Here is a 12,802-nt window from a genome sequence, read left to right on the forward strand (position 1 = left end):
CTAACGCCAGTTCCTTTTTATTTATGTTAAAAAATAAAAATGGAAGAAGGACCGCATCGAATAGTTTTCTCCTTATTGTTTATTTTTTTAATTTTTCCTTAGTCCGGTCCCATTACGCGTTGGAGACCGAGTCAGTAATGTTCCGCTCTCAGTTTGTCTCGATCAACACCGTCCATTTCGTTGAACGGTTAGAGGTAGGAAAGAGGACGCTTATTCTGTCCCTCTGGCTCGTCCGGGATGTGACGTGGCAAGCGGACACTGCGCGACATGTTTGCCGGGGTAACGACGACAGTCGGTCGGTTAACGGCGGCGGTCCGGAGAAAGCCGAGGAGAGCGCGGCTGATGGCGTCGGGTCAGGGGGCGGTGGGAAAAAGATCACCAATTGGTTCAACGACTTCGGGACACGCGGACTTGCTGCACACCGTCGATCAGGATCTAGACGGTTGTGACTTTTGTTGTGAGAACGCTGTCCGTCTGATGGGTATCAGAGGGTGGTGGCGCGGGTGGGTGGGACGGGCGCAGCGAGTCAGGACGAGGAAAAAATATGGGTGAGGTGGGGACCACGGAGGGTAACTGCGATTCGCGGGAAGAAGTGGGGACCACCGGTCATGTGGATGATGCTGCCCCAGAATCCTTTTGGACGGTTATGATTGGAAATCAACTTTCAATAATCTCGTTTTCGAATGACGTCATCGCGCAATGGGCGACCTTTCGGTCTCGCTCTTCTTCCTACCGAGACTCTGAAAGGGAAGAAATTGGACGGCGGAGATCCGATTACAAAGAAACTCGTTTGATTCGTGGAAAAAGAAGTAGAAAAAAAATATGGTCAATGAAAAAAATAATGAGATGGTTCTTGTTTGATTAGAATTTTTAAAGAAAAAGACGAAAAAGTTATATTTTCATAAAAATATAATTCTCACATTTTATGAAAAAATATTTTTTTATAAAAAATATGAAAAAGTTATTTTTCCGTGAGCCAGAAATCACTTCATTTTTATTTTTTTTCAAAAAAAGCCCTTCAGCATTAAATAGGCATTAAAAACCTAATTTTTGTTAATGTGTAATAGATATTACACATGACTTTTTCAGGAAAGTGGATGATCAACTAAACATAAGCACTCTGAAAATCTGTCACTGTTCCATGGTCAACTAAATATGCCAAAAATATTTTTTCTGGCATCTTCTTCCAAAAAATTTGTTTTCCAAGAATTATATTTCTAGAAGCAAAAATAATTTCCGCGAACCAAACAAGTGCTCAGAGACCGAAAAAGATTATATTACGAAATCATGAATAGTGATGAAGGATACTTTGTCCTTTTTTTTTCCCCTCTGGAAGTGGATTTGTTCTGAATTAAAGGAACATCGGCCATCCTCAATCCATCAACCTTATCTCCTTTTGGATTAATAACTCATCATCCCCATGAACACATTCAAATTGTAGTACATTATTGTTGCCTAATGTTGTCCAAATAGTCCTTCCTTTAGAAAAAAAAAATATCAAAATAGATTGTTCAATCTCACAATACAACAAGATAGAATCATATAGACATCCATCAAACTAACATCGCTAGTGTAAATCATCATGCATGAATCATGATGTGTCAACAAATATTCCATGGGTGGTCATGCATAAGCATGTGGATTTATAAAGCATCTGTTAGATGGTTGGGATGGATTTTGATAGTTAAAATCTCATTCAGAATAGCGGTACCAATGCCGTAGATTAATCTCAAAACATAATTTAAAATTCTAGTATAAATTATATTTATTTATTTATTTTTAATGGATATAATTAACTCTAAAATAAAGTATAGTATGTCTTTTTTTTTGTTTAGATAAATTTTTTTTTTCCACCATCATCTCATGTACCATATGAAACTTGATCAACAATAATTATCTTTTTGATTCAAATGCAAACATAAGATTTTTATGGTTATTTTTTGCCAAAAAGGATGTTTTTGATTTTTTTTTTTTTGTTGAAAATGACAACTCACACTAACCTAGCATGAGCACGGCTAGCTACATCAGCATCAAGCAAACAACATAAAGCCAAAGGAACAAAAGGTATTTGATTGTTTCATTGTCATCTAAGATAGAAGACACAAATAACCTTAATTCCATGGTACTTAACTATTTATGCCACATCCAGATTGATGGTAGCAATTTATACATCTATCAATGGCAAGCCAAGTACTAATATATAGATTCCAAATATCATATGTGTAGACCGAGTATTAGAGATGCAAGCTGACCATCAAGATATAGACCAAAAACTGGAGAAGGAGATCGACCAAGTACCAAGATGTCGGTTGTGTATCAAGGTGCAAACCAAGTATTAATTAAGGTGCAGATCGAGTATCAAGGTGTAAGCTAAGTCCAGAAGTGCAGGCCAAGGACCAGGATGTGGGCCAATCCTGGAAGAGACCATCAAAGATGCGGATCAAGGGAGGGAGAGTAATCAACCTAAGATGAGGCATTAAGTGGAGCAAAACTCAAGAAAGCTGACTGGCCAATAATTGCTGCTACCTAGGGCTAAAATCGAATTGGATATAGATTGGATCCTAGCATATCCATATTCGTATCTGTTTTCTTTGACGAATACAAATATGGATATGAATGTTAGTCGGATGCAAAAAATTTATATCCATATTTATTTTAAATAAATATAGATACAAGTAGGATACCGAAAGTATGGATATCAATACAGATATAAATCGAATAATTAAATTTTATGACCACAAAAACAAAAATATTACTAAGTGAATGGTAAATCAAATTAACAACATGCTAATATGGTCATTTATTTTCTTAAATATTCATAAGTGCCATATAAAATTAAATAGGGTTACAAATAAAATCGAATATTTAGATTTGGATCAGATAATTGTCTATCCATATCCATATACATTTTCTTTAACGGATATGGATGCAGATATTGATATTAGATGGATGCTCAAATTTCTATCTATATCCGGATAGATTCGGATACGAAAACGGATCCAGATTGATATTATCCGATCCACTTTTAATAGGAAATGAGGGGGAGCACTATCCAAAAGTATAGGATTACTAATAGAAATGGTGACAACCACGCATAGGAATGATAATCTGTATAGCGTAAATCAGTAAGAACAAGTATCAAAACTGTTGCTGGTGGTCCAAACCGAGAACGATTGACACAGCGGTGTGAACGGGGTTCCGTCTGAGTTGTCTTGGTTGGTGTTGGTTACGCTCCACCTTCCACCGGAAAACCTGCAAGCAAGCCTCGCACCACCACTGGGGTAGTGGGGGCCCTCCGACGACCAAGTCAGAGGAGATTGGAGGAGGAGGAGAAATGATAATCGCAAGCAAGAGAGTGCTCTGGAAGATATTGCTTACCCCCCCTTCTCCCCCCAGCCGCATATATACCTGGCTGGGGGGTCTCTGAGGGGGGTTTGTCATCGTGGGCGCGGCGGAGTGGCCACTGACATGGCCGTTACAGGGCGTCGTGGAGCAGCGCTGGGTACGGCCATGACAGGGCGTAGTGGAGTTCCGCTTTGTACGGCTGATACAGGAGATCGTGGAACAGCATCGGATACAGCCATTGCAGGGAGTAGTGGAGCAGGAGGCCTCGGCGTGCCTCTGGGAAGCAGCCTGTCGTTATCAAGAGATCTCCGACTCGGGGTCGGAGTGCTGGATCAGGGGGCAGCCGACCCGGGGTCGGGCTGCGGTGCTGAGGATATCCGACTTGGGGTCGGATTGCTAGATTAAGGGGCAGCCGACTCGGGGTCGGGCCGTGAAGCCGAAGATGTCCGACTCGGGGCCGGACTGCTGGATCGAAGGGCAGCCGACTCGAGGTCGGGCTGTGGAGCCGAAGATGTCCGACTCGGGGTCGGATTGCTGGATCAAAGGACAGCCGTAGTCTTCATGGGCGCGCATATCGGTCACGTGGAGCATGGCGGCTTAGTTCCCCCGTAACAGTAGCCCCCCACTTCCGAGCCTGGAACCAGAAGGGGAACGGGTGAAGGGAGTGATGCTTCAAGATTGCCGCCATCCCTCGGAGAGGCGCGCGCGCTTCGAGCTCCCCGCCTTCTTTATGGCGTATGGCGGTTGTTGCTGACCTGGCAGTCTGAGGATTTCGGCGGACATCCTTCCTTAATGGTGTCGATTTGCCTTTGGGGCGCGAGCGACCCTTCGGCGGCCAGGCGTCCTCTGGCGTCATCGAGGCATCACCCGCCTTTCCGCCTATTTAACCGGGGGCCCTCCCCCGTCCGTCTTCCTCTTTACAGACATTTTCGAGTTTCCCCTTTGCGCTGCCGTTGTTGCCGTCGGACTGTTCGCTTGCCTCTCCTTTGACGCTCTCGGAGCCGTTCTTCCTTCTCTTCCGGTGAGTTACCCCATTCTTCTACTTAGGGCTCTTCGTACTTTCTCCTTTTGTACTAGTGTACCCCAGTCGTTCCGGTCTTTCCCCCCTTCTTGTCCCCGTCCTGACCGTAGGTTTATTGGCCATTAGGAATGGGCGAAGTGAGAGCAGACCGCATTAAGTCGGAGCTGGTCGCCGAGGACTTAGACAAACTCGTGGCTCGGTACCACCTTCCCGAGGCCTGCAACGTTACGCTCCCGGGGCCTGAGGAGAGGATGTCCCATCCTCCTCCAGGGAAGATCGCCATCAATGAGGGCATTCTCCAGGCCGGGTTCCGCTTTCCCCCTTCGGACTTAGTCGTGCAGGTACTCCGGGGTTTAAGAGTTGCGCCGACGCAACTGGTGCCGAACTCGTGGCGTGCCCTGACGGTCTTCCAGGTTCTCTGCCGCATGCACGAGATTCCCGCCACTCTGAATGTTTTTTGGGAGTTCTACAGCCTAAGTGGCCACCCCCAGGACAAAGGGTGGTGGTGCTTTGCGGCGCGGCGAGGGTGCGGCCTCGTCAAAGAGGCTCCTTCCTCCATTCACGGCTGGAAGGAGCGTTTCTTCTTCATCGATGTAGATCCCTCTTGGGAAATCAGGGCGACCTGGGAGACGCCGATGAAGTCCCCGATCGGCCTATCGAGACTGTCGAGGGAGGAATCCGATGGCTTGGCCGCCTTGAAGGGGTTGGTTGCCGAGGGCCAGCTCCCCCCGGTGGCCCGCCTTATTTCCGAGGATACCTTGGTGAATGTCGGTCTGAGCTCGGTCCCCACCGACCGTGAGCCCGCCACCATTTCTTTTTTGACTCTTTTCTCCTCTTTCGTCTCGTTCTTTCCTTCGGTTTCTCAGCCCGACCATCTCGTTCTTGTTGCAGAGATTGACGACGTCATGCGGTCGGACAAGGGACCGGCCGTTGGTAGGTCGTCCCTACTGGAAGCGGTCCGGAGGAGGAAACGAGCTCCTCCGAGCGGGGCCCCGCCAGCGAAGAAGTCCCGCAAGGAGGTGCCTCCGACGCCGACCGACGAGTCCGGGCCCACCGATCAGGGAGACGCCGTGGGCACGGACCGGCAGCTGACGCTGTATCAGCCCTCCGGTGGTGAGACTGCCGCTATTCCGGAGGTATCATCCGAGCCCGCTAGAGACGGACGGGTCGGACGTGATCGGTCCCCGGCCCGGCCTTCGACTCAGCCGGCTCCTGATGATTCGAGGAGGGACGCGCCGAGGCCCCGGCCGAGCGGGGCCCTATCAATTCCTAGAGTGACCCCCGCCCCGAGCACAATCAGCAGGACTCTTCCCCAGGCGATGGATAAGGGTAAGGCTGCAAAACCGCCATCCGGCTCCGGGGAGAAATCGGGGTCGGCCTTCACTACCGATGGCGCCCGAAACCTCATCGAAATAGTGCTGCTGGAGAAGGACCGTCGGCGGGTCCGGGAGTTGGGGGTCTCTGACGTCGGGGCTGCCAGCTGCGTCTGTCTCATGTCGGTGAGTGTTCTTCTGGCCGCTTTTCACCATTTATTAGCTCTGTTGTTCTCCGCCTGACGCCCTCACTTTTCCTATCTCTTAGCTCGCCCAGTACATGATCCGTCTAGAGGAGTGCTACAAGGAACAGGCGGGGCTTCTGGCGAAGGCCGAGGACCGACTGAAAGCAGTGGAAGAGGGAGGCCAGGCCGTGGCGGGCAGGACGACCGGGGACCTCGAGGCGAGGCTCCGGGAGGCCGAAGAGCGGGCACTCGGCTTCGCCGCCCTCGAGAAGCAACTGTTGGAAGCTCGGGAGCAACTCAAAGTCGCCTCGGGCCTCGAAAGCAGGGTTAAGAAGGCGGAGGAACGAGCTGAAAAGCAGTCCCGGAAGGTCGCGGACTATCGAGAGAGGTGGGAGAAGGCTCAGCGGTCTGCTGACAGCGCCCGCAACCGAACCCGGTCTCTTGAAGCCAAACTGGGCGAATTGGAGTCAGCCTTGGAGAGGTCCCGCGCGAACGACCAAGAGCTCCGTTCGCGCCTGGAGGAAGCTGAGGCCGCTCGCACTGCTGCCGAGGCGGAGCGTAAGGAGGCTCAGGCTAATCTGCTGAGGGTCTCCTCCGAGGCTGAAGACCGGATTGTGGCGAAGGTCTTGGAGGCTAAGGCTCAGATTACGGAGCGAGCAGAGGCGGCGCTGGCCGAGAAGAGTGCGGAGATCGGGCGCCAGGCGGTACAGGCTTATCGTCAGTCCGCCGAGTTCACCCATGATATGTCGGAGGCGGTACGGGCCTATCGTCAGTCTGACGAGTTCGTCCGTGACGCGTCGGACGCGGGGTCCGAATCCTTCATCTTAGGCTTCGAGGAGGGCCTGGCAAGGGTGTCGGCTAAGTACCCCGAAGTTGACCTGAGTGGGATTTCCCTTCTCGACTCCTCTCCGGCGCCATCGCCTGCTGATTCTCCTACCGCCTCCCTACCCCCAGCGGACGAGCCCGACGCTCCCGACCCGGGGGTTTCTCCAAGCTGACCTCTTGTACCTTTCGTTGTCCTTTTTTTTGTATGTCGGCATTTTGCCAAATTGTATGGGCCTTGGCCCTGAAACAATGAAAATTAATACAAGTCGAATGTTTCTTCATCTCGCTTTCGTCCTCCTCTTTTTTTCTTTTTAACTCTTGGCGGCGTCTTGCCGACTCCTGACTCTCGAAGTTCTTCCGGCCCTAAGCCAGGCATCCGAGGGTTAGGCCTCAGGAAATTCTTCCGGCGCTAAGCCAGGCATCCGAGGGTTAGGCCTCAGGAAATTCTTCCGGCAATAAGCCAGGCATCCGAGGGTTAGGCCTCAGGAAATTCTTCCGGTACTAAGCCAGGCATCCGAGGGTTAGGCCTCAGGAAATTCTTTCGGTACTAAGCCAGGCATCCGAGGGTTAGGCCTCAGGAAATTCTTCCGGTACTAAGCCAGGCATCCGAGGGTTAGGCCTCAGGAAATTCTTCCGGCACTAAGCCAGGCATCCGAGGGTTAGGCCTCAGGAAATTCTTCCGGTACTAAGCCAGGCATCCGAGGGTTAGGCCTCAGGAAATTCTTTCGGCACTAAGCCAGGCATCCGAGGGTTAGGCCTCAGGAAATTCTTCCGGTACTAAGCCAGGCATCCGAGGGTTAGGCCTCAGGAAATTCTTCCGGTACTAAGCCAGGCATCCGAGGGTTAGGCCTCAGGAAATTCTTCCGGCACTAAGCCAGGCATCCGAGGGTTAGGCCTCAGAAAATTCTTTCGGCACTAAGCCAGGCATCCGAGGGTTAGGCCTCAGGAAATTCTTCCGGTACTAAGCCAGGCATCCGAGGGTTAGGCCTCAGGAAATTCTTCCGGTACTAAGCCAGGCATCCGAGGGTTAGGCCTCAGGAAATTCTTCCGGCACTAAGCCAGGCATCCGAGGGTTAGGCCTCAGGAAATCCTTCCGGTACTAAGCCAGGCATCCGAGGGTTAGGCCTCAGGAAATTCCGCTCGTCGGTCGGCCAAGGCTGGCGCAAGCCGAGGCGACCGGTCGGGGCTTCAGGCTAGTCTGGTCCCGGGATGGTCATCGGGTTAGCCTGGCATCCGAGGGCCGAGCCTCGGGAGATTCCGCTCGTTGGTCGGCCAAGGCTGGCGCAAGCCAAGGCGACCGGTCGGGGCTTCAGGCTAGTCTGCTCCCGGGATGATCATCGGGTTAGCCTGGCATCCGAGGGCCGAGCCTCGGGAGATTCCGCTCGTTGGTCGGCCAAGGCTGGCGCAAGCCAAGGCGACCGGTCGGGGCTTCAGGCTAGTCTGCTCCCGGGATGATCATCGGGTTAGCCTGGCATCCGAGGGCCGAGCCTCGGGAGATTCCGCTCGTTGGTCGGCCAAGGCTGGCGCAAGCCGAGGCGACCGGTCGGGGCTTCAGGCTAGTCTGGTCCCGGGATGGTCATCGGGTTAGCCTGGCATCCGAGGGCCGAGCCTCGGGAGATTCCGCTCGTTGGTCGGCCAAGGCTGGCGCAAGCCAAGGCGACCGGTCGGGGCTTCAGGCTAGTCTGCTCCCGGGATGATCATCGGGTTAGCCTGGCATCCGAGGGCCGAGCCTCGGGAGATTCCGCTCGTTGGTCGGCCAAGGCTGGCGCAAGCCAAGGCGACCGGTCGGGGCTTCAGGCTAGTCTGCTCCCGGGATGATCATCGGGTTAGCCTGGCATCCGAGGGCCGAGCCTCGGGAGATTCCGCTCGTTGGTCGTGCGCCTGTCGCTTGCAGCCCGACGGAGTTTCTCCGTGGCCAGCTGCGATCGTGTTTTTCCTCTTCTCCAAGCGTTGCCTGGGGAACACCAGAAGGGCATTAAACGCTAATTGATGCGTTACCTGGGAAATCGGATCGCCAGTTGCTGCTTGCGAGGAGTGTCAGTTAAGCGGCCGCGATGCGCGCGTTCTTCGAGGCGGATGCGGCCTGGGCGCGGGCGGAGATACGTGGAGCTAGGGGTACAGGGCACCCGGAGTGTCCTGCACAAAAAATGCGATTAAGGAGAATGATGCTTAGGAAATCGCGGGAAGATACGCCTTGAGAGCCGGATCGGCTCCGGATTCAATGCGCCCGCATTTATTGGAGCCACCCGTATCGGAACGACCGGGGGGCCGCAGTTTGGCTATAAATATAGGTGCAGGTGCGATGGAGCCTTCCAAGCCGGAGCTGTTCAAGTTGCCATGGATCGTGGACCTTCTCTCTGGCGCATGGCTGAGGGACTCCTGCCGAAGGAACGGGAGGCGCGCCCCTCGCGACTTCAACCAACTAGCCGTTTCATCTGGGATCAGCAAGGAGGGTCTCCCCGGCGGAACTCCGCTCTAGGCGTTTCATCTGGGATCACATCTCCCCTCCTTGAAGTTCAGCCTCCCGATTGAGCTCTGCACCAGACGCCTGATCCGGGACTGTGCCTCCATATGCTCTTCCCCCTCGTATTCCTTCTCTCCCCTAACACTGGGGAGGACCGGAATATCCCTTGGAGGTGGCGTTCCTCTGGAGGCAGCGGGAGCTTCGTCGGCGGCGGCTCCTCATCCTCTTCGTGGGGCGTGGATGGCGCCTACGGTTGGAGGCAGTGTGGACTTCTCCTTCGTCCACTTCTTCTTCATCCGCGCCGGCTCTTCGTCTCTTTCGTGAGACGCCGATGGCGCCTCCGGTTGGAAGCACCCACTTCCGGCGGGGTTGCAGCCGCTTCAGATGAAGGTTTCGGGATCCCAGATCTTCAGCTCCTCGGAGTCTCCACCTCTTCTTTACTTTCTTTACATCCTAATTCCCCTCTGGGAATTCCTTGTAATCACACGAGCACGCCGTTGTAACCAGAAATTATTGAAATGCAAAACGTTATACATTTTTGAACTGTCTTTCTGTCATCGTCGTTCTACTGGTAATACATCCGCAGATTAGCGGAATTCCAGCTCCTTAGAATTTCTCGACCATCTAGGGCCTCCAACTGGTAGGAGCCAGGTCGGTTTACCCAGCGAACCTTATATGGGCCTTCCCAATTTGGCGCTAGCTTCCCACCTTCCGCAGGTCGAGATGCTTTAGCTCGCCTTAGCACCAGATCTCCGATTCTGAAAAGCTTCGGTCGGACCTTGGAGTTGTAATATCGGGCCACCCTCCGCTGATACATCGCCATCCGAACCTGCGCCATTTCCCTCGCTTCTTTCAAGAGATCCAGGTTCCCTCGGAGTTGTTCCGAATTGGCCTCGGGTCGGTGCGCGGCCACCCGAGGTGAGGAGAGTCCGAGCTCCACGGGGACAACGGCTTCCGTGCCATAGGTTAGGCTGAAAGGCGTCTCCCCGGTAGGGGTCCGATGCATGGTCCGATACGCCCAAAGGACATTCTCGAGTTCTTCGACCCAAGCTTACCCCGTCCGACCGATTCGCGCTTTGATTCCTTGGAGGATTGTCCGATTCGTGACCTCGGCCTCGCCGTTGGTTTGGGGATGCGACACAGATGTGAACAGATGCTCGATCCCGAACTCCTCGCAGAAGTCACGGAAATGCTTGTTGTCGAACTGTCGCCCATTGTCCGAGATGAGGACCCGAGGTACCCCAAATCGGACAATGATGTTCTTCTTCACGAACTTCCGGACTTGCACCTCCGTGATAGTGGCCAGCGGCTCTGCCTCCACCCACTTGGTGAAGTAGTCGATTGCAACAATCAAAAATTTCCGCTGAGCTGAAGCGACGGGGAATGGTCCGAGGATATCCATTCCCCACTGGGCGAAGGGCCAGGGTGCAGTGATTGGTGCCAAGGGGACAGAAGGGACTCTCTGGACGTTGGCGTGGCGCTGGCAGACGTCACATTTCCGCACATGATCCTTTGAGTCCTCCAACAAGGTAGGCCAATAATAGCCTTGCCTCATGATCTTATGCGCCAAGGACCTGGCCCCCAGGTGCGATCCGCAGATGCCTTCGTGGACTTCGCTAAGGGCGTAAGCCGCTTCCGAGGGGCGGAGGCACCTTAAGAGGGGGGCGGTGAACGAGGTCCGATACAGCCTCCCTTCATAGAGTACGTAGTGGGCGGACTTCATGACGAGTCGCCGAGCTTGATCTTCGTCCTCTGGGAGGATTCCTTCGGCGAGGTAGGCGACGAGCGGGTCCATCCAAGATGGCTCCGGATCAATCGCCATCACCGCTCCGGCCTCGCCGATGCTCGGGGCATCCAGGGTCTCCAGGTAGATCGCCCTCGACAAGTTGTGCGCGTCTGCGCCCACCAAGCGGGACAGCCTGTCGGCCCTGGCATTTTCGCTTCTTGGGACCTGCTGAATGTCAACACTGCCGAGGTCGGGAATGAGTGCTTGCACCTTCCAGACATAGCTCTGCATGGTCGGGCTCCGAGCCTCGAACTCCCCTCGGACCTGCCCGACCACCAGCTGGGAGTCGGTGAAGACCTTCAAACGCCGGATGCCGAGCTCCTTGGTGAGTTTGAGTCCTGTGACTAGGGCCTCGTATTCCGCCTCGTTGTTGGTCACTGAAAATCCGAACCTCAAGGCATACTCGGCTATCACTCCATCGGGACTGGTAAGGACCAGCCCGGCCCCTCCACCTTCGGGGTTCGACGACCCATCAATGTGAAGCGTCCAGATTGGGAGGTCGAGGCTGGGTGTTTCCGGCGGCCTAGGTTCCGCCTCCTGCACAGTGCACTCAGCGAGGAAGTCCGCGAGCACCTAGGCCTTGATGGCGGGCCGGGGCTGGTAGCGGATGTCGAACTCACCAAGTTCTACTGCCCACTTCACCAGCCGTCCCGCATTCTCAGGATTGCTGAGGATCTGCCGCAGTGGTTGATCGGTCAAGAGGGTGACAGGATGAGCCTGGAAATAGGGGCGAAGCCTCCTGGCCGCAGTGAGCAGCGCGAAGGCGATCTTTTCCGCCTTCGCATACCACGTCTCGGCATCCCGTAGGACCCGGCTGATGTAGTACACAGGCTTCTGGAGCTTTGCCTCTTCCCGAACCAGTACTGCGCTGACTGCGGTTGGGGAGACCGCCAGATAGAGGTAGAGCATCTCCCCCTCTTGCGGCTTGGACAGCAGGGGAGGAGACGCCAAGTACTCCTTGAGTTGGTCGAATGCCACTTGACATTCGGCCGTCCAAAGGAAGTCTTTCGGACGCTTCAACACCTTGAAGAACGGTTGGCAGCGTTCGGCCGATTTTGCCACAAATCGTCCGAGCGCGGCGACCCTTCCAGCGAGCTCCTGAACCTCCTTCACTTTGGTCGGAGGGGACATATCTTGGATGGCCTTGATTTTGTCCGGGTTGGCCTCGATCCCCCGCTGGTTGACAATGAAACCGAGGAACCTCCCGGCCGAAGCACCAAAGGCGCACTTCGCTGGGTTCAGCTTCACGCGAAACTTCCGCAAGGTGGCGAAAGTCTCCTCCAGATCCGCAATGTGCTGGTCTGCATGGCGACTCTTCACCAGCATATCGTCCACGTACACCTCCATGTTCCGGCCAATCTGCTCCTTGAAGATTTTATTGACGAGGCGCTGGTAAGTGGCGCCAGCATTCTTCAGACCAAAGGGCATTACCTTGTAACAGTACAGCCCCCGGTCTGTTATAAAGGCAGTTTTCTCCTCGTCCTGTGGAGCCATCATTATTTGGTTGTAGCCGGAGAAGGCGTCCATGAAAGACAGCAGCTGATATCCGGAAGTCGCGCCGACCAGTTGGTCTATCCGTGGAAGCGGAAAGCTATCCTTGGGGCACGCCTTGTTCAGGTCGGTGTAGTCGACGCACATCCTCCACTTCCCGCTCGCCTTCCGGACAAGTACGACGTTTGCCAGCCATTCGGGGTAGCTGACCTCCCTTATGAATCCTGCCTCCAAGAGCTTGTCTATCTCCTGGTCGACCACTCGGATCCGATCCGGGGCACAGTGTCTCTTCTTCTGCTTTACTGGTCGGTGGGTTGGGTCGACGTTGAGGGCGTGAGAAATGACCTCCGGGTCGATCCCAGGTACATCGGC

This window comes from Phoenix dactylifera, unplaced genomic scaffold (genome assembly GCF_009389715.1).
Source record: "Phoenix dactylifera cultivar Barhee BC4 unplaced genomic scaffold, palm_55x_up_171113_PBpolish2nd_filt_p 000261F, whole genome shotgun sequence".
NCBI lineage: Eukaryota > Viridiplantae > Streptophyta > Magnoliopsida > Arecales > Arecaceae > Phoenix > Phoenix dactylifera.